Source organism: Camelus ferus, chromosome 7, assembly GCF_009834535.1.
Source record: "Camelus ferus isolate YT-003-E chromosome 7, BCGSAC_Cfer_1.0, whole genome shotgun sequence".
Lineage (NCBI taxonomy): Eukaryota > Metazoa > Chordata > Mammalia > Artiodactyla > Camelidae > Camelus > Camelus ferus.
Genome location: NC_045702.1, coordinates 35,124,919 through 35,145,503, shown reverse-complemented (window position 1 = coordinate 35,145,503; position 20,585 = coordinate 35,124,919). Strand labels below are relative to the sequence as shown.

The following is a 20,585-nucleotide window of genomic DNA, read 5'->3' as shown; positions in this document are numbered from 1 at the left end:
TTTTTTTCTTTTTGAGGAGGTGGGAAGTACGTATCAACTTCTTCATTCTTTCATACTCACATTTTTAAAATGAATATTGAATGGGAACTTGCTATAACAATTTATTTATGACTTATAAGGTTACTGTAATTAATATAGTATGGCCCCGGAGTAGAAATAATTTACTGATCTATAACTTACAGTTCATAAGTTGATCTAAATAAAATATGGAAAAACTATGTGACAATATGTTGCTTAAAATGAATGGGAAAAGCATAGTTTATTTAATAAATGTTGGTGGTATAATTGGCTATTTATCTGAAAGAAACAAAATGAAATATTGTCTACCAAATATAAATTATATCATAAAATAATACATTTCAATAAATCAAAGATTAAAAGCACAGTAATTTTTAAATAATAATATTAGTAGAAAATTCTATAACTTGGGGGTAAGTAGATTTTTCTTAACCAAAACTGGAAACACAGAAGCTCCAAATGAAAACAAAATACTTGGGGGAAAATGAAAGCATCACACATAGAATGAGAAGTCAATTGATGCTCTGAGAAAAAAAAATTGTAAGAAATAAAAATGCAAAATTTGTCACTATTCAAAATGCACCCAAAGTCATACGTTTGATGAGAAAAAACTAGTAGAGAAAAAATAGTGGAAGAGATTGCAGTGGTGAAGGAGACACTGAGGCACTGTCATTGAGCCCTCTTTTCAAGAGGGAACTTTCCGCACTGGTCGCTCAGCTGACAGCCTGCAGCTGTGTAGCTGATGACACCCTCTAGAGCTCCCTCTGCTACCACACATCTCCTCACAGCCCCACGCAATGACTGAGCCAGGTGATCCTACAAGGACTCCCGATTTCCGCCCAGTAGAGGAACAATCTCTGTATCTTCCCTCCCACTGGGCTAGCGGAGGCTTTCTCAGAGCTGTCCTTACTACAGAATTCTCCTTCCTTTCATCGTTACTTTCACATGTCTTACAAAGGCATCTTGGTTTTGAAGGCTCCCTACCTACTCCTACTTCCTCTCCCTTTTATCTTCCATACGAATTACCCCCAATAGAACTATTTTTGTTCCTACAAATCTGTCTCATGTTCCCTTTCTATTGTTCCTCAAGTAAGCTTCTAAGAACTTTGAATTTAAGAACTCAGAACTGTAACCAAAAAGAGGGTGCTTCAGAGACTTTTCCCATAGGGTGAGTTATTAATGACAACAAAGTGAATTTGCCGTTTAGAAACCTGGGGAGGTAGGTTGTATGTTGTACCCTGGTGCACAGTCAAAAAACTGATCATGTGACTTAAGATTTGAGGACCACTCTACAGTTTTGAAGGTAGAAGAACTTCACAGTTACTCTTCCCTAAAAAATCAAATCAAATCATTCAATCCAATATAAAATGCATCATAATAATAAATGTGAAAGAAACACAAATCACAATGGGCTGAATATAAAAAATAGTTTTGTGAACAAGCCATGTGATTCCTACTGTAGAATGTTTAGTTCCTTCTGCCTGGATATTCTCTATTCTTCTCTTTGTTGAATTAAATTAGTAATTATTATTCCTGTGACTCAAAGCAGGTGAAATATTACTCCTAGAGGAGATCAAAGGCCACCATCAAGTGCACTCATACACTTTTTCTTATTAGAAGATATTTGTAATTAAATAATCCAAGTTGTAATATCCTAACATTTTGCTCTCTTACCAATTATAAATTGGATAACAAAAGAAACTGTGTTGTTGGTTCACAGATGTAACCTCATCACCTAACCCAGGACCTTGCGCCAGTAGGTCATCTGTAGTTATCTGTTAAATGGTAGCATGCATGCAAACATAGAATTCAAAAACCATTAACCTCGGGGGAAGGGTATAGCTCAAGTGGTAGAGGGCATGCTCAGCACCCAAGAGGTCCCGGGTTCTATCCCCAGTACCTCCTTCAAGCGGAAATCAAAGAAGCAGCCTAATTACCCCCCCCCCCCCAGCAAAAACCATTAACCCCTTACATTTACCTGATTGCTATGGTTTACAAAGCACTTTCAGAACAAAACCTTGTTTAAACTACATAATTACTGTACAGAAGTAGAGTATACTTATTCCCATTTTATAGATGAGCAAATTGTGTCTCAAAAAATACACTGGCACAAACTGGTGTTAGAAAGGGAGGAAACTGGATTTGGTAATTAGTGATCATCCTCTTACTCCTTGCTACTCAAGGGGTGGTTCTCAGGCTTACAACATTTGTGTCACTCAGTTTTTAAAAATACAAAATCTCAGGAAGTTTCCCTCCCCCAAACCACTAAATCAGAATCTGCATTTTGACAAGATTTCCAGGAGATTTGTATGCATATTAAGCTTTGAGAAGTATGTTTTAAGGCATGTTGATCATTTAGATGAGTGGAGTGATGGTGGCCAATGGTGGGTACAGAGCTAAACTCTTCTATATAAATAAGAAAGAGAGAAGAGACAAGAAAGGGGAGATGAAAAATTAGGGAATATTAAGTCCTGTAGGGAAAGGAAAGAGAAGAGACTCTGTGACTTCAAAACAAAAACTTGAAAATTGAGAAAAGATGTTTAACTGGGCTTTCTTAATTGAAAATTTCAGTGTTAATAATGTAAATTTTCTTTACATCTCCATTATGAAAGCTTCAGTAAAATATGTGTAGCTTATACATCTGGGGAATCCCAACACAACAACAGCAAGGGGGTTTTTCATTTAGTTGGTGTTTGTTGGTTGGTTACTTTGTAGCCAAGTTGTTTTCTACCAATTACGTTGTTCACAGAGCAGCAGGTTCCTTGAAAAGAAGGTACAGAGGAAAAATGAAAAAGTATGAATAAAAATGCTTTAAGTAGTGCAGAAGATGCTAAGTAAAAACACAGTCTGATGATAATGTTCATGAATTATCACAAATACTAATGAATATGCTCATTTATGTTATGGAATTTTCTCCAGAAGAGTGCAAATAGAAATCAAGTCGTATGGACCCCCTCTAATTGAATATCTAATTATTACTTTTTCAATGTCGACTATTATGGAGTCAGACAAGAACATGAAAACATTATTTAAAAAAAAAAAAAACTTAAAAAAAAAAAACTACAAACTTAAGGCAAAAAAACCCAGCAGTAAGATAAGAAATAGTTAATTCACATGTTCAGTAGATACGAACTATGTTCCTGATGAGTTTGTATATATTATCTGGTATGGCAAAGAATTCAGTATTCAATTAGATTTAAAAGTCTTGTGAGTCCTAGACTATGGGGAGACAGAAATTTGTGTAATATAGCCTCTTACCTCAAAGATCTTAGATTCTGCAGACCACACACATACAATTGTGGATGTTGCTTTTTTAGAAAATTACTCTGCAATGCTGTTTGCTTGGTTCTTTTGTTCCAATAATTATAGAAGAATATTAGTAACTTAAAATGTTTGAAAATTATAAGATGAGAGGTGCTTTTAAGCAAGGCGGGAGCCTGGCGTGGATACAATACCATTAGAACCATGCCTCTCTTTTCCTCTCATGTTTGTCTCTGCTTTTTGAGTTTTCCTTTATTCCCTGGCAGACTCTCACTATGTGGTAGCAATTGGCTAGCATGTTTTTTAGAATCTAGAGCATCAGGAGCAGATCCTCTCCCAGCATCTATACCAGTTCCAAAATTGATGTTGACAGCTCTGCTTGAGTTATATGCCCACTCCCGGACCAAGTGCTGAATCCAAGGATACAGCATATTGCTGCTGGCTCTCCCCAGCCGGGTGGGTTGGAAACCTTTTAATTGACAGCTCCTACATATGGGGCCAGTCCAGTTATGAAGGCAAACTAGTGATGTCCTATTAAAAGAAAGGAGAGAGATGACAGGCAAGCAAAGATAACAAGTCCTTAGGGGACATGTTTGCATGTTGGTACAAGTTTTATAGTAGCTCCACTTTTTATTCAGTACGATAAGGGGAGCCAAATCCTAATTCATCACGTAATAGCCGTGTCTGTAAATGAACATACACACTAGGTTTTTCTTGAAAAGTAAATTGTGCTTTATGAGGAGTATTTGGCACCAAGATTTCAAAGAATTAGTTTTGGGGAAACTCAAGTTCTATTCAGCAGATAATTCTGTTCTTGGTTGAGATTAATTTCGTGTTTTTCCTTATTGAAAACAATGGCAGAAAACCAATGAAACTGCAGACTACTCTTAAACCTTAATCATATCAAAACCATACCCAGTGCCTGGATGCCCTCCTTTATCCTTCACAACGAGAAGTTGTTAGGCTGCACTTTGCTGAATTTGAAGTCATCACATGACCGTTTAATCAGCTCTTCCCTTTCCTTTGCCAAGAAGCCATCTGGCAATGTGTCTTTTTCATTGAAAATGTGTCCCTGATCCAATTTTCATTTGTTACCCTGTCGAGAAACCATTCATTCCAATGGGGGACCAAATTTGAGCACTGTTCTTTCCTGCCAGCACTAAGGATGAATTTTCATTTTATTTTCAATGAGTAAATTTTCTTAAGGTTATGGAATGATTGGCAATTCTTTTTCTTTTTAAGACTTAATAATGTCCATTTTATTTATGGACATGTTTCTATAAAATGTGAGGTTTTATATATATACACACGCACACACATATGTGCATATAACCTCACATTTTTTTTTAACTTGTTCTTCTATTATGGACACTTGAGTTGTATTCATATCTTGGCTTTGGTAAATAATACTGCAGTGAACATGGGAGTACATATATCTCTGATATCTTTGTTTCATTTCCTTTTGATATATTCCCAGTAGAGGGGTATGTAAGAATCATATGCCTTCTCTCAATCCCACAAAGCCAGTTCCAGTGCTGAGAACCTCCCATTTATTTCCCTTGTGCACAATGAATGAATGACAGGGTGTATAAATTAGTAAAAGACAGCTTTCTCAGAAACTTCCAAAGAACAAAAAACTCTACAGTCATTTAGAGGAGGAAGAGGAAAAAATATGTTTATCTAAAATCTCAGAAAATATCTACTCATATGAACAGCTCATTGGATCTGTGTTTGTTAGTAAATAAGCACAGTGTCATAAATTGAGGCCATCAGTTGCCTAAAGAAAAATGTGAAAGAATTTGAGAAATGGCAATGTGCATTTGGCTTACTAGAGAGGATGAAAATTTAGTAAATAAGATGAACAAAACAATAAAATCTGGAATTAAAAATGTTTTGAGAAGTTTTCAGGGACTCAAAGATGCCAGTTAGACCAACAGAATACCACAAAGGAGAATGAGGAAACAAACCAAACATTGAAATTAAAGCAAATATGAGATTCCATATATAGAACATTAAACTAAACCTTTAGAAGAAACTATAGCTAAATCATTTCAAGGAACATTAAACTCAACCTTCAGAGGAAATCATAGCTAAGTCATTTTAAACCCTGAAAAAAAGGAATATTCACTGACACTAATAGGTTAAGAAAAACTCTGTTATGAGTTTCTATAAAAAAGACCTAACTGTTGTATATGAAAAATTGTGTAAGAATTATGGTTGACTTAAAGCTAAGATCAACAGTTTAATTTGGGGGGGGGGGGGCAAACCTCAGCTAGTTCTAAAGTAATGTATTTGGTTTCAGTATTTTGGTTTTAGGAGTCTCAATTTAAACAATAAAAGTGGAGTATATCCAGAAGAAGAGCTAGGCTGGTGGTAGGAGGTCTAGAAATCTTGTCATATGAAGAAGAGAAATATAACATCTAAGTACCTAAAAATTAAAACTATCTGCTAAGAAGGAGCAATATTATAAGAGGAAATAATCTTCCCATCACCAGAGTAACATCAGAGAAAGAGAAACTGTCTTTATGATGCTATGGAAGGAATTTCTGCATTAGGTCAATCTGTGACCCCTACTAGTCTCCCTCATCCTTGAGATACTATCATTTTTGGTAGCAAATATTAATGGATCTTCGTAAAATAATTTTTTGCTACCGAATATAAGAGTTAACAACCTTTCTCTTAGCCACCCACATTAAAAACTTGAAAGCCTTCATATTGCATTAATCCAGCCTCTTTCTGAATATTACTAGTTTCATCATTTTTAAAATATGCCCTTTTCTTTCCATCCACAATTTTTACTGCTTTAGTAAAAGTTCTCTTTCCCTCCTAGTGGTTCTCTTGCCTCCAGGGTGTCTGTTCTCCACACTACTCAACAATCGTTTTTGTAGATAATATAAAACAGAGATCAGCTTGTGTCTCTCATCTGCTTAAAAAATATTCAAAGAAAGAATGAGTTTTCTTCAGTTTTTGTTTTGTATTAAGATGATTATGTAACTGCAGCGCCCAGAAATAACTAAATCTTTTTTAAAATACATTTTTATTGAATAACTAAATCTTATTTTTTTGTCACAGTCACCTTCTTTCTTGTAACTTCTTTGAAGGAGCGTTACTCAACAGCAAAAATAACAAATGTCAAAAAGGTACTGCTTTACAGCTGGGCTTCTGCCTGAGACCCTAGTACTGGAGTTTCTAGATCCAAACTTGTGATTTGACCACGATGTCTTTAACATTCCCTTCAGTTTGACTAAATGTTAGATTTTTTTTTTTTTAATCTCTGACTATAGTCCCCTGACCTTTCTTTTCTTAAAGCATTTACTTTAGGAAACTTATAATTGCAAATTTTTCTCTGCCCCTTTGAAATGAAGATAAATCTCTTTAAAAGCCTCTTTCCAATTTAGAGACACCGGGAATTACAGAGAATTTCATTTTAAGGATCTGGGAGCCCTCCCCTGGGAATGTAACTATCAAGGAAATTAGCGCCCCATCTCCCAGTCTCTGTGGGATGGTAGCTCCTTAACTTTGTGAGCCCTTGATCTAAGTTGTAAAATGATCTCCTGTTATAAAGATAGGAGAAAGTTTACTTTTTCTTTGGATAAGCCCGATTAGCAAACGCAGATGGCCTAAGATCGTAGATCTTAAAAACTCTCTAGCCGTTTTTTAAAGTGGAGTTGAGGTCAGTGTCTCTCGCTTATTGCAACGGTCTTGAATAAAATATTCCTTGCTTGTTTGCTTTGATGCTTGTTTTTGCCAATGGAGGGATGAAAACTCTTTTTCTTCTAAGATCAAATTTAAAAGTCTTAACATCAGCCATTTATTGAGCCCTAGTCATGGGCATGTTCAGTGAATGATAAGAGAGAGGCTAAATAAGGTGACCTATGTCACTATTAGCTAGCTCATCTGGGTCATTTTTCTAAAGGACAAGAGTCTCAGGGGCAATATGGCAGCTGGGCTGGACTGGGTGGGTGGGTGAGAGCCTCTTCAAGTGTCTACCAAAGTGCACACCAATAAATGGAGCTCAAACAGTGTCCTATAATGGGGCCTCATCTGATTACTATTACTTCTTGTCATTAAAGCAGAAGCCAAGGTAGGAGAGGTGATTTGGGAGGAAGACAGGTACATTCAAGTTTCCCATTTGACTATACAATAAAGTCCAACCTCAGACTGTCAGCTAACTTAAGAGATTCATTTCCCAAAAGTGCTGTGATGAATTGGACTATTGTTTGGCAGACATTTACTCATCACTCTTTCATTCTTGAGGTTTGTATACATTCCTTGCTGCATAAGCTTGGCCATGTGATTTGCTATGGGCCAATGATATATGAGTAGATTTGAGGCAAAGATTTTTAATATGCTTGCCTAGGTTGGCTTGTTCATTCTCCATGAAAAAAAATATGCCCCAAGGGGCCACTAGTAAAAGAAAAATGGGAGAAATATAGAACAGATTTCATTCCTATCCACAGTTTGGAGACAGGCCCAGATGCTCCAAAGCCTGAAGCAGTACCACTAAGCTAGCCAAGGCTCCATCAGCTGAACTTGTGTGTAAGACAAATGTTCTTATTTGTTAAGCCACTGACATTGAGTTGTTTCCTATGTAATGAAAACTAAGATATGTGCTAACATACTGCATTATAATTACTGTATCTGTCTCTCTCCTGAACGACACCATGGAAATTAGAGGGTAAAGACTTTGTCTATCACATTTTTATATCTAAGAGCCCAATACACAGTAAATGTTACTGTGAGTTTAATACACAGGTTTGATTGAACTGACCACTCTGGTGATGTTAATCAGATTAGATTACTCCTATCCAGTATATAATTTATTATTTTTTAAAACTTATGGAAGGTGTTATTTTTTTGAAATCCACCTCAGATATTTTAGAGGTAAATAGAATATACATTTAAATTTTTAAGTAGCTGAATCATTTCAGATGCTTTCGAATTTGGTGACTATTTTAGCTATAAACACTTGCTGCTGTTGAAATGTAAGAAATACAATGAAAAATACATCATGTGGCTCTCCTTTTACTTGTCAAGCACTTATTCATCCAGCCATCCTGCAAAGTAACATCTTTTCACCTTCTACCTTTGTAACGCCATTAAAATAAGCAGAATTTGGAATATACTGTGAATAGTGACAAGGGAAACAAGAGCCTAAGGACAGAGTTGATATAAAATTAAAAACCTGAATGAATGTATGCATAGAGTAATAGTACAAGTTCTTTTTGACACTCAATCATAAAACCAACTTATTTGGTATTACCAAACATTGATAAAATTTTATTTTTATGCCAAAAATTTAATTGCTAAATATTAGCTAGATGCGTCTAAACTAATAGATATCTTTCAAGTTTTACTGAGGATTAACAATTTCTCTGATTATACATCAACAAAAAAAATAATATATATATATATAAAGACAATTTCTAGCATGCACAAAGCCCTAGTTAATTATTTAGCATCTTTTATGTCTGATCTTTTCATCAGTTCTCAATCTGTCATTTGAATTTTTGTCTAGTTCTGGTTTGTCCCTCACAAGGACATGAAGTGAGGAAGTCAGCGCTCATTAAAGCACAGCATATTTAGGAAGCTGTTGTAAAAGACTAAGTGAGAGAAAATGAGTGGTAGAAATTAAATAATAGCTGTGAAATCTGAAACAGAAGAGTAGGTATAACTCACATTAATATTGCAGGTTTACATATGATCAAGCGTGCTGAAGTAAAGGAAAAAGAAAAAACAAACCTGAAGCTTTAACCCTGGGTGATAGGTATGATTTTATGTTGTTACTAGAAAATAGACATTCAGGAAAAAAATCTAATTTGAGGAGAAATATGATATTTTCATACATGTAGGTCAACAATGCAATATTCATTATTCATTTTTTATTATTTGTCTAGATCGGACTACTCAGTTTAGTTAAAGCCACTATTTTCTATCAAACTGGCACATGTATAGAAATGTTACAGCATATATTAGAGTTTAATTTCTTCCTCCCACCAAAACTCCTAGTTTGTTATATTAGACATAATAAGAATAAGGAAAAGGAAGAGGAAAAGGAAGAGGAAGAAGAGAATTATCCCCCTATTTTGATAGCCTATATGCCAACATAACTTTACACACATTATTAATATAATTACATTTTAAAAATTATCACACTTCTGTGTGGACTTGTTAATTCTTCTGTATCTTATAAATGCAAAAGCTGAGGTCAAATGATGTTAATGACTAACCTTTGCTATAACAAAACTGGAAGCTATTTGCTCTGAGACTTGTGCTCTGCGTTGTCTCACACGTGACTCTCTCTTGTTTGAAATCCGTCATAAGTGTAACAAAGGAAAGCTGTTCTAATTCTTTATGGTCAGAGACATAACTAAATAGTTATTTATTTCCTAAGGAATGTTTATGTATGTAAATTCAGCTATTTATCATAAGAATGGGAATATCTTAAGGAAATAATATTTTTTTCCAATGGAATTTTAGCCTAAATTCATTTGATTTCAAATCATTACCCATAGATTGTGTCATACCATCACATATTTTAACCCATGAGTGATAAAATCATGATCACACATCAAGCAACAATTTCTATATTCAGAAATTTCTAGGCAGATGTGTAATACAGGAACAAATGGAGAGACCAATGCCTGCCACAAATTGCTACCTCATACTAATTCTTGATATCCACTTGTATATATTTTTCTATAGCTCTCAGATGGAAAGGACATCATGAATTCTGTGACCTAAGAGAGTTTTAGAAGCTGCTAGCATTTGAAGACAGCTGGAAATCTTTTCCAGTCTTTTTCAGTTAGAGATGTATCAAAAATATATGTTTCCTTCTTCTACACTGAGAATCTAACACATTTTCCTCTTCCTCTGGTTTGTGTTCTATCCACCCACTACCCATTGAAGAATCACTGCTTTAGGAGAGTGGCCAAGACGGCGAAGTAGGAAGACTCTGAGCTCACCTCCTCCCGTGGGCACATCAAAGTTACAAATATGTATAGAGTAGCTACTGATGAGAGTGACCTGAAGACTAGCAGAAAAGATTTACAACAAAAGATATAAAGAAGGAACCACAACAAGACGGGTAGTGGGTACAGGGATGCAATATAGTCAAGACACATACTCCCAGGTGAGAGACCAACATAGTTGCAGAGGTTGCCCCCAAGAAGTAAGAGATTCAACCCCACATCAAGCTGCCCAGCCCGGGGGTTCTGCACCAGGAATACAAGCCCCCAGAACATTTGATTTTGAAAGTCAGCAGGGCTTACTTTCAAGAGAATCAGAGGGCTGTGGGAAAGACGGACTTCACTCTGAAAGTGTACACACAAAATCTCACTCCAAGAACTAGAGCAGAAGCATTCGTTTGAAAGATGCTTGCATCAGACTCACTTGATCTTGCAGATAATTTCAGAGAGGCAGGAGGTAACTGGCACTCAGCCTGCAGACACAAATGCTGGCAATAGCTATTTGGGGGAGCTCATACCACCACGAGGACACTAATGCTGGCAGGGGCCATTTTGGATCCCCCCCACCTTATTAGTGCTGGGACCCAGCACTGCCCACCAGCCTATCCATACCATTCCTGGGATGCCCCAGGCCAAAGAGCTAGCTGGGTGAGAACACAGCCCTGTCCACCAGCAAGCCAGCTGCCATGGGAACCCCTGAGCCCTCAGCTGTCTGGGACACAGCCCTGCCCACCAATGGGCCAGCTCTAGGCTGGGGACCCAGCCTAATCCACCAGTGGACAGGCACCAGCCCTGGAACAACTGCAACCCCACCACCGGTCATGAACAGACCCAGTCCAACCAGAAGAGGGAACTACCCTGTGACACCTTGGGCTCCTTAGCCAGCTAACTTGAGATTTGGCCATACCCACCAGTAGCCAAATGATATATCCGGTAAGAGGTTAATATCCATAATATACAAATGAGTCATACAAGACAACATAAAAACAAACAAACAAACAACCTGATTACAAAATAGACATTTTTCCAAAGAAGACCTACAGAAGATCAACAAACACATGAAAAGATGCTCAAAATCACTAATCATCAGGGAAATGCAAATCAAAACCACAATGACATATCACCTCACACTTGTCAAAATGTCTGTTATCAAAAAGACAACATGTAAGTGTTGACAATGTGGAGAAAATGTGGAGAAAAGAGAACCTTCATGCACTGTTGGTGAGAATGTGAATTTTTGCAGCCACTATGGAAAACAGTATGGAGAGTCTTCAAAAATTAAAAGTAGAGCTACTGTATTCTCCAGCAATTCCACTCCTGGGTATTTATCTAAAGAAAAGTAAAATACTAATTAGAATAGATATATGCACCCCTATGTTCATTGCAGAATTTTTACATTAGCCAAGATGTAGAAGCACTCTAAGTGCCCAACAGTGGATAAAGAAGATGTGATACACACACACATATACACACTTTGGAATATTACTCAACCATTAAAAAGAATGAAATCTTGTCATTTGTGACAACATGGATGGACCCAGAGGGTATTATGCTAACGGAGGGGAGGTGGAGTGGGAAGAGAGAAATAAGTGAGGGAGATTAAGTGGTAAAAACTTTCACTTACAGAATAAGTGAGTCACAGATATTAAATGTACAGTGTGGGGAATATAGTCAACAATTATGTAATATCTTTGTATGGTGACAGTAGTACTAGTCTTATTATGGTGATCATTTTGGAGTATACAGAAATATTAAATCACTATGCTATGTACCAGGAACTCACATAGTGTTGTAGGTCAATTGTATTTCAAAAACAAACAAACCCATAGAAAAAGATACCAGATTTGTGTTCACCAGTGGCAAGAAGATTGGAGGGAGAGGGAATTGAATGAAGATGATAAAAAGGTACAAACTTTCAGTTATATGATAAATAATTACTAGAATATAATGTACAACATGATAAATATAACTGACACTGCCGTATGTTATATATGAAAGTTGTTAAGAGAGTAAATCCTAAGGGTTCTCATCACAAGGAGAAACATTGTTTTCTATTTCTTTAATTTTATGTCTATTTGAGATGACAGATGTTTACTAAACTTACTGAGGTAGTCATTTCACGATGTATGTATGTTAAATCATTATGCTGTACACCTTAAAAGCATCCAGTGTTGTGTGTTAATTATATCTCAGGAAGGCTGGAAGGGGAGAAAAAAATCAAACAAAAAACAAAGCAAACAGAATCACTGCTTTAATTAGCCATAAATAGTGATAGGATTATGTTAATGCCATAAGCACAGCATTAAAAACTTCTGATAACTGTGTAACCCCATTTACAAATGGATTAAATAATGTGCCCAATGTTACACAATTAACTATTGACAGAGATACGAAAGACCTTATTCTGGATAATCTAACCCCTAACCTAATATGATGTCTATATTGATGATACCTATGTCAAGGAGAATAGCAGATATAACTATTAATCTGTTAAAGAGTGATCAGCATTCCTTCTATTTCTTCCTTATATGCCAGTGTCTGGGCAGAGAGGGGGTTTTCTTTTTATTTTATTGATAGCTATTGGGATTCCAAAGACGTCAATGGGAGTATTCAGAAGTAAATTTAAAGCCCTCAGGGATGCAAGAACTTCTGGTGTCAATGGATCCTGAACTTCCTGTATCCTTCCTCCAGGGGATACTTAATGTCCTTAGAAGTAAAAGCAGAAACCTTTAGCTATGCAAATATAGCAAATGATTCCACAGGGTGCAGTTGTAGAAAAGTGCCAGTTTTCAGATAGATGTGGTAATCCAAGAAGGATAAGAAGGGTTTCCTTAAGATGTGTTCTGGAGCCAATGGAGATATACTTGAAATTCAAGTTGTAGGTGCGAGAGAACAAACCACTTGTTGGGCAATGAGGCAAACAGGCCTGATGTTACTCATTAGATTTAATGAAAAATGTGTTGATCAGAAAGGGAGTAGTGATATGAATCTTAAAAAAAAAAACCCTCTGTAGTGGCAAAGTCTAGTGGTAATACGCAAGAGAGTGTGCTTTAGTTGACATAGTTCTCATCTGCCAGTCCTGCAGGCAAGAGAGACCTCCTTGGAAAATGGGCATATCAGACTGATATAGACCAAGTCTTTAAAGGTTTGCTGCTTCCAGCTCTCCTTATTGTAATTCAAGGACCATCCATCAACCTTCAGTTTATGATTTGGTTTCCTGTATACATCTACCTACAGAGAAAGAATGGCAAAGATAATGTGATGAAATGTGTCATTTAAAGTGAATACATCAGCTTTCTGGTGTTTACAAGAAATCCCATTATCTTGATTAATAGGAATTGGTTTCTGAGAGACTGATACACTCAAATGTCTTGAAACATTTAGATTGAAGAGTCTTCAAAGTTGACCATTAGCTCCTGTATCACAAGAAATTCACTGATGTACTAAAAGGCCCCTTTGAGGTTTTTGGGGAGTCAATGTGTAGACCTCACTCCCTGCAGTGATTCCCCAATATTGTGCAGTGACTGAGAGAAAAATAATTATACATGTTTTCATTTTCCATGTTTATTCATTTAACAAATATTTATTGTGTGCCTACTATGTGCCAAATATGTAATTTTGATATATATTTGAATTTGCTAAGAAACTTTATAATCTGGCCATGTTTTTCCTCCTTTCATTATTTCATAGCATGTGATGAAGCAATTGTTTTTATCTGATTCAGTGAAGTTGTCTATATATAAGGGTAGTTTCCTGCATAAGACCTAAAACATTCTTGTATTTGCTAATGTTAACATTAGTATGCTTTAATTTTCTGAAAATTTCACATTTATATTTGTAGTTGAACCTGCTCCTCAATACAGTTTTTTTTACTGCCCTGTTGTGCTATAATTTGTACCACATTAAAATAAGACAGAGCATAAAATGTTTTATTTTATGTGGAACAATGAGAATATCAAAAATGGTTGATTTTCCTAGAGAGATTTGAAGACTCAAAATTATAATAATATAATAAAAATAAAAATCATGCCACATAATTTTGTGTTATGATGATAATTAGATTAGCCCTCAATATATCACTTGGTCTTTTGCTGTGAAGTAAACATGGTTATATATGAAAGGGATGAATCTGACTAAATGTCTTCCACACAGGCTTCTGGGCCTTTGATACATTTTACTATTCCTGAAATAAGTATTACAGTCTTATGGGATGAGATTTAATAGGAGAATAGTTCTTGACACCCAACATTCTTCAAAACCACTGCACAACTAGTGTTTAAATATAATAGAATTAAAGTTGTATACCAGGGAGTGAATGGGCTCAGATATAAGAGCTCTTTCTTAATAGCACCCAGCTGTGTGATAAGAAGTACTTCAGTTGAAACTAAGTTAAACATTAAACATGTAATTACTTCTGTTTTGGATTCCTCAGTGGTATTAATTTTGTGAAGATGTTCTTTCTTGTTTTCTATAGAATACTTTTAAAGAGATTTTTCAAAACCAAAATGTGTATTAACCCTGGGCAGGTGGCTATAGCTCAGTGGTAGGGTGCATGCTTAGAATGCTTGAGGTCTTAAAAAAGAAAAAAAAAAAGAAAAAGAAAAAGAAATGTATTAACCCTTAGTCATGGATTTGTGAAAGGAGCACTGGAAATCACTAAGAAACCATTGTCTCTAATAGCTGAGGGTCCAAATATTCATTATTTAGGTAACAAACTAGCTAAACAGTAAGAAACTCAAGCCCAGTCTTCATTCATTAAGTTTACCTATTCTAATCATTTAATCTTCATTTCTTAATCTCCATGTGTAGAAATAAAATCCCTGATATCCTTGACCCAAATAAAATATACACAGTTTTTTATGACAACACTCATTTTATTTTTATGATCCATTAATTTAATATAATTTTATCATAATGAGTTTAGGACTTAGCTAATTCATCATCAAGGCAATTAGTTCCTTACTCACATACAGTGTATGTGCTTACTGAGAGTAACCTCTGCACTAGCATGATGGCGATTCACACACCCACCAGCCTTGCCACCCAGTCTCCCTGCCTTGTTGCCCTGAGAGGCAGTTTAGAATGGCAACCAGAAGCTTTGGCTCTGGAGTACAGACTACCTGCGTTCAGAATACCTGTGTTTGTATCCTGGTGCCAAACACTCACTGATTTTCCTGACCATCAGCAAGTTATTTGTCCTCTTCCCCTCAGTTTTCTCCTGTGCTAAATGGAGACAAAGACAGTACTACAACTCACATTATAGCCACATGGATTTAATAAGAATTTGGGGCAATATATTTAGGACAACATATTAGCACACATTAGGTTTCTTAATAAATGTTGACTATTATTACCTGCTTGCAGTTGTCTTCTGAAAGATTTGGGTGTTCAGTAGACTAAACAAAGCAGATAAAAGCAGCAAATCGGGATGAAAATGGAATATGGAAAATAAGGAAATTCCTTCCATAAGACATCTGAGAAAAACTAATTATCATAGGGAGGCAATTAATTTGACTTTAAACAATGTTCTGCTAAAAAAAATGTTATGAGTAAATGGTAGTTAGAGATTTTAGTCTAGCATAGGCTTCATGTAGAGTATATTCTCAAATTTCACTTGGTTAATAATATTATGTAATCTGAGCTAATTATTGAGATACAATCACATAACAGTAACAGATACTACAGATAGCGAACTAGTTCATGAATCCTTGAGGTGTTTTCCAGAGCTGATATTTTGGGGGCCCATGTGTCTGCCATGAATTGGGTCATCAATATGTTTCATTCTAATTTTTCAAAGTGTAGAATAGAAAGTCATTTTTTCTAAACAATTTATATGTGTTCTAGTTAGATTTACTATAAAAATAGCAGTTACATGTTGTAGTCTAGAAACAAAATACAGTGCTGATGTTAATTGTTCTTTCACTTTTTTATTGAGTGAAATCATTTCAGTGATGGTAGCTGTGGGGGCAATAGATTTGCTATTTATCACTCGCATTCTGGTATTGCATTCAACATCCTCTAACTCTCCATTAATTTTATATCAAATTTACATTTTAATTGTTTACAAAGTGCATCTATTTTCAGGCATTTATTACTTAAGACGTTTTGGCATTTTTAAAGCAACAGTTTACTCAGCAAAGTAAGTTGCCATTTCTTAATTGAAGACGAATCGTATTTACATACAGTTAATCCCATTTGATCATTCTCTCTAAATCTAGTGGTAATTTTCAAAAGGTTGGGCAGTTGTTTCAGAACAGCTCCCTTTCCTCTTGGAACTTATCTTCTATCTCACTTTTTAGCCTGAAGTTCTTTCAGCTGTGTTATAGTTTTCTGCTTAGTTGAGTCTGTTAAAAACAACTGATTAATTTTTATAAAATCATATTGGTTTTTGTCAAGTTAATTTTTAGTTGACCTTTCTTTAAATATTCTGCTTTATTTATATCTTGTATCTCCACATACTGAATAGCTATGGATCTATAAATAGCTATGGACCTAAATCTACAAAATCCATCCAACATCATGTGAATGAGTAGGACATTAAGTGAAAATTATTTTATAGAAGATATTGCACTTTATTTTGTAGTTTTTATTTGGGGATTGCCTTAGTTGCTTACAATGTAAGATCTTTCTAGGATCTCTTTCCAAATGTAAAGTCCTTTCCAGGGCTTGTAATACTCTGCATAACTTTACCCATAGCTGCCGCTTTCACTCATTTTCTTCCTTTTTCTCTTTCTTTCCAGGATCTAGAAGAGTGCCTGGTGGACAGCAGATACATGTTATTAAGTTAGGAAAATGAATTAATTCCTTCATATATTTTCATTTGTCTCCTCAAATGAGGAAAAGAAGTCAGCATAGTTTACATCAAGGAGATCTCCTTACTCTGTAATATATCTTTCAACTTACTTAAAATATTGATATTTAATAATTAGTACCTCTTTATGAAAACCCCCAATATAACTACTGCATTTAATAACAGTAATGTTATTACTCAGAAGAGTAATTTACTATCATACTTTTGTTATTATTGAAGTGTAAATGTGAAAGGAAACAAAACAACCTCACAGCTTTAGGAAAGGCTAAGACACTCAGATTTCAGAAGACCTCTCCTAAATGAGTTTCTAACTGTCTTTATTAAGTGCATAAAATAAGTATATTTAGGTCCATTCTCAATATAGATTAGTTTATCATCAAATTCAATCGTGTATCAACTTTTTATCCCCAAAGGGCACAAATACTTAAATTCTTATCCTCAACCACATCTTTCCTCTCTTTTCAAGATTATGTTTACTCCTACAGCCAATTTCTAAATAGTTGCAAATATTATACAAATTCTATCTCCCATGCTACTATAAGAGTAAACAATGCCTGTTTGGACCACGTGCCCATGTGTCTGAATATACGTGACATAAAAGTTAATAAAATGATGATGAGTAATCTTTTAGCATATAAAATATATTTAATAGGATGGATGCCTGTAAACCTGCCTATGAATCAGACGGCAGTATAATCTTAATATTGGCAAAAGTGAAAAGCAAAGTTATGGCTTTATGCTAATATTATGTATTTGGTGGCTGCAAGAAATAACTATTGTAAGATTAATGTGAACAGAGCAGAAGCCAGTCCCTTTCAATGAATGATTCCAAACATAAACACCCTTCCTTTTTACTGGTATAGAAAATAGCAAAATCCTTCGAAATTGTGGAAAGCAACTTTTTCTTTCAAAGTTGAAACAAAATAAGTGGTAGCATAGAAAAGTGGGAATTTGCTCTTCTAGACACTTTTTAATTTATTTGGGTTAACATACAGTATAAATATAAATTGTTTATAGTGAGCAACAATCTAGATCACTTAATTTAATATGTAATCATTTCCCAAATTAAAGGTACCAGAACACATATTTTAGTCTTGGCCTAATAAAGCACAAAGCAGAAAATGGCACATATTAATTACTTTTATGCATCTAATGATATAAGTTCTTTTTTTAGAGAGACAGGGAACTGGACAAAAATCTTAATTGAAAGTAAATACTAACTAGTCTTACTGACAAAAGATTTCATAATATCTATAAATGGTCCACAGAATATATAAAAAGTACTGCCCATTTTTATTGGACAGTAATCACGAGTTCCAACACGTGATACTTTGATGCTGTTTGCTTGTTATGTAGTTGCACTTCTTACTCAGAAATGTTTGAAGTATCAGTTAGCTTTAGTCTTCCAAGAAAAAGACTGAATGGAGCATAAATTTGTAATTTAGTCCATACACTTTCATTTCAGGTCCTTTTCCTCCCTCTGGTCTTTCTCCCCTCCATTGTAGACAGTTAAAGTCAAGAACTAATAGAGTGACATTTGTTTAAATACTAATAGCCATGGATTCTCTAGTCAGATAACATTTTAAAATATTTTGCTAGATAATCTAATGCTTTAACACAGTGGTCTTCAGACTTTATCACTGGAGTTATAGTAAGTCACACCACAGAGTACATAGTTGTGGATAGATTTATAACATCATCTTCCATATTTATTCTTTCCTAAAACTGCTCTACCTAAGGAACACCTATGCTAGAGATATCTTGACCATTCTCTTTTTCTGTCTTCTCTTTCATAATCTCCTTTCTCTAATCTCAACAACAACAACAAAAGGCATATTCTTACATGTCTTTAAAATTACTATGATGCATTTCCCAGAGTTGTATAAAATTCCATAGTGCACAACAGAAAGATAAATTGAAATTTGTATGTATAACTAAGGCACCAAAAAGCCAGGTTAGAGTTCTGTCTTTATCTTATTATCTATTCCCTAAGGGCATCATTGTATTTCATGGAGTGCATTAAAATATAGAAATTGTATGGTAGATGGTGGCAAATGTGGGGGTACCTAAAATATAGATCTTTCACTTTGACCAGTTCATGAGTATTTCCTATCATAGCCAGTTAGTTATTTTATACACTATTCCAGCAAAGAGAGTATCAAATATAATCATGATTTGCTCTCAGCGACCTCCTAGGAATATGATTGGTGAGGGGATTTACAAAACCTTGGAGATTTTCTCTCTAAACATGAGAATGCTGCGATGACTAGGCTCTTAAGTAGCTTTATTAGATACTCACTGTTTTAAATCTATTATACATTGGGAACTATTTGGCTGCAAAAAAACTGAATTCAGATTAACGTGTGTTTTTGATATGGTAAATATGATTAAATATAGGACTTTAAATTTGGATCTTTATAATGTGCGTTTAGAAATAAGATGGTGTTAAAGTGAATGCTGTTAACTATATTTCTTTAATTGAAAAAGGAAGTAAAATTTTTTCTGAGAGGAAGTATAATTTGACTGAGTCTTTTGAGAAGGAAAACTGGCCTTTCTCATTATGTGATGTCAGACTTTTTTTCGCTTTTGCAGCAAAGTCTGCTGTCCATTCACTTCCTTTACAGGATGAGGGTGGATAGGTCTTGGAAATGCAAAAAGCAGGTTACCCAGTCTGTTTTCTTTGTGAACATACTAATAGCAGATCTTGTGACATATAAAATGAACATATATTATTAGCAAGAGAACTCTAAACTATGGAATTTTAGCAGAATATTCCTGGTTGTCATCTAGGATTGCTCATGACAAACTAGCAATCCATGGATTTATAGGACAGAAGCTCTCTGGGAAAATGTCTTATTAATTATATGTACTATCTGAGTATAAAATGGAAATGTTGCATGAATCCAATGGTTATTAGTATGTAAGCAAAGTGACTGTAAACCCTCCTTATAAACTTCATACATTAATTTGTTACAGAAAATGTCAGATCCAGATGGAGTCTGGGGAGCTGTTCCAGGGGTTCAGGACATCCCCCTGCTTTATGCATGGGCAATTATTAGGAAAACTTGATACCACCTAAGACCTGTGATTCAGGTAAGTCTGATTTGACAATCCAGTTCTTTGGATTATCTCAGTTGGTTTCCAGTTCTTTGTTTAACAGTGTGGAGAAAAAGCTAATCAAATTTTCAGCTTATTGATCATTGAACATAATTTTTTCATGAAAAATCATCTGTGATTTTGGACATGCAACTCAGAAGTTGTTCAGAATAATTGAGGGACAATGTTATAAGAACACACCTTCTGCTATCAACTGCTTGTTTCTGTGAGCTGTGTTCCTCAGCACTTACATGTGCAGAAATCAAAACGGTAATCAGCTTTAAGCTTGGAAATGTAACAGATGATGAGACCCCATCTTTACTCCTCAGGTACACAATTTAAGGTACAAGCAAACAAAAACTGGTACACTTTCAAGCAGACAGCTATTTTGTTGTTATTGTTGTTGTTTGTTTATCTCTGGAGCGAATGCA

The 20,585-nt window shown here is 35.2% G+C and overlaps 1 long non-coding RNA gene across 1 annotated transcript in view; it reads left to right on the top strand.

The window, feature by feature from the left end:
* The window catches only part of LOC116664884, a 668,708-nt gene that overhangs the window by 599,086 nt on the left and 49,037 nt on the right, over positions 1–20,585 (top strand). The window contains exons 15-16 of the long non-coding RNA XR_004321387.1: positions 16,988–17,129; positions 20,035–20,151. This is a non-coding gene — a long non-coding RNA (uncharacterized LOC116664884). The remainder of the gene's footprint in view (positions 1–16,987; positions 17,130–20,034; positions 20,152–20,585) is intronic.